The sequence below is a fragment of the Panthera onca genome, chromosome B2, assembly GCF_046562875.1.
Source record: "Panthera onca isolate mPanOnc1 chromosome B2, mPanOnc1 haplotype 2, whole genome shotgun sequence".
Classification (NCBI taxonomy): Eukaryota; Metazoa; Chordata; class Mammalia; order Carnivora; family Felidae; genus Panthera; species Panthera onca.
This window is the reverse complement of record NC_138343.1, coordinates 132,751,698-132,754,164: the sequence shown is the minus strand read 5'-3', so window position 1 is coordinate 132,754,164 and position 2,467 is coordinate 132,751,698. Positions and strand designations below refer to the sequence as shown.

Here is a 2,467-nt window from a genome sequence, read left to right as displayed (position 1 = left end):
AAGACAAGATGGCCAGTTCATCTCATGGAACACAAAATCATAAAATTTTAGGGCTGAAATGGGCCTCAGAGAACATCTAACCCAAGTACCTCATTTAAAACATGAGAACAAAGAAGCCACCTAGGCCATATGCTTGTGAATTAGAAATGTGGTCATTAATAGAGTACAGTAAGAGACACTATTTATATAGCTATATAATATGTAAAGCTTATATATAGCTAAAATAGTGGATACTATTTCAGTACCTATGATGTAGAAGAGGCATTGAGCTGGCCATCTTGGCTGGTGACTTCCTGCTAAATTACACTAAGAATTGGAACCACGATGTTTTCCAGGTGTTAGCCACTCTTTTCACAAACATATGAAGGATCTAATCTTAGCTGTAATCACCCCATTTGATTTAAAGGGGGGAGGAATTCCGAAAATATTTTTTAAGTCAGAGAGTTTCTTTGAAGTTATATTCAAGACACAATTTTTTTTTTTTTCAAGGCACATTTAATTTACTATGAGGAAGGCAATACAAAAGGCCCAGGCGCAAATGAAGGAAACACATTCCCCCATTAACACCAAGCACGATGCCCTTTCAGTGTGTGCCTGTTGAATGCCATGGGGACTTAATTTCAGTACCGAAAAAAATGCAGTGATTCTCAGCACAGCCAACATCCTTATAGAACCTAGTAGTGAAATGAATGTTTATGACACCTCAGTTTCAACCTGAAGTCTCATAGAACACCTTTCTGTCTGCAGTCTTTAATAAGATTATCTACAGCACTAACAACCATTCAAAGAACAAACCATTGATTAAAACCACACTGACTTTAGGCTCAATCAAGTAATATAGAGCTCCAAACTAAATGGCTAAATATATGAACTGCTTATACAGACATCTATTATTTGATTCTCTCATAACTATTAAGTTGGTTCTTAGCAAATAAACTCTTTAAAGGCAAAATTCACCGCACTTGGGTTTTGATCCAATAGTTTAACAATCATCATGAAATCCACAGTCTTATGGACAAAACGGATCTACAGTGTCTCTAGGTCACTATGCTCAAGGTTAAGAGCGAGGCATATTCCATTTTTCACATTTTATGGAGTTTTATATGTTCAATTCATGATTTTTAATCTACGTTTACATTCCTCCCAACTGTCTGAAGACACAGTGTGCCACAGACTTAAGGCTTCTGTTTGTCCGTCTATTTTCTTCAAACAGAAACATTTCTCAAGTGTCCACACGTTCTAGAAGGGGAATTTTTTGGAGGCGGCCACTTCTTAGGAATAGTCCGACACCATCAGGCCTCTGAAGCAAACGCTGAAACACAAGGTTCATCTGATAAGTTTTACGTGAACCGTTACAGGCTGGATAGTATAAGAATGCGATTTTTTTTTGGCTCAAAAAGTCTGAGTTGGGGTGTGGAAACGAGTATTTGGCTGTCCTGCCACTGCTTCCTCCCTGTGGGACTGTCATGGAGGTCTTGACTGGGGAGTATGACTTGTTCACCTACTAGGAGTAAACTTCCAGGCACTCAGTTCATTTTGGGCTTGCTCTGGTTTGCCTTTAGTCTGTTCTGGTTCACCTTTCATTTTTAGGAAAAACAAGCTGATCACTGGGTCTACCCTTGTTGATCTCAGTTGGGCAGCACTCTGCTGCTGGACTCGCCCGAATTAATAGATTTGAGCACTACATGCTACTTCCTGCTCCTTGCTTGTCAGTCGTATTACAAGGATGTCTTCCCTGTGAGCAGACTCTTGTGTCTTTAGTTTTTCTTCAGATTCCCTTAACCCCAGTTACCTCACTGGGACTGAGGTCTGTGTGCCCGCCCTCCAGAGCTTGGACATATGCTTCCGATTGTCTCCATTGGAGAATTAACTCATCTCAGGCCGTAACTTTGAAGTGTGTTTCACTCAAACCTTTTTGGGAAGAGATTCCTCGTTGGTCATCTTGAATCCTCTCTAGACAGAGTCCCCACGGGTACCACCAGTCACACAGGCCAAGGCGGCCCTTTCCACTCACCCAGGCCACCAGCCCATGCTACCGCTACCCCTACAATGCCCCTCGCGCCACAGCCCCGGTGCTCCCCTTTATTTGCTAAGATGTAATTGCTGAGAAGGAAGATTATTTATAGTCTTAAGGCTAATCATTGTTATCCTCAAATTTTTCCTGTAGTGGAACTCAAAAATATACTTAGCTATTCTGCTTTTGTCTAAGAATATGGAGAATACAAGTAGTAGAGGAAGCCTGAGTTCACCCAAATAATATTTGAGGTTCTCTAAGTAAAAATGCTCTGTGGGATATAACTGGCTAAGTTTTCATGACTGGGCTCATAGGTGGTGGTTGGGGAGGTAACAGCTATTTTAATCAAGAGACATGATGCCTAGTTTAACACAGTTTACTTCCTTCATCTCATTATTACACTTTGCTTCCTTGTAAACTCTTTTGAACACATAGTTTTTGAATGGTGATAAC

General features: G+C 40.6%; 1 pseudogene; it reads right to left on the bottom strand.

Moving 5' to 3' along the window:
* Window positions 1–1,239: 1,239 nt before the first annotated feature.
* LOC144616278 (pre-mRNA-splicing regulator WTAP-like) lies at window positions 1,240–1,943 on the bottom strand (annotated as a pseudogene).
* Between the last annotated feature and the right edge of the window lie 524 nt (window positions 1,944–2,467).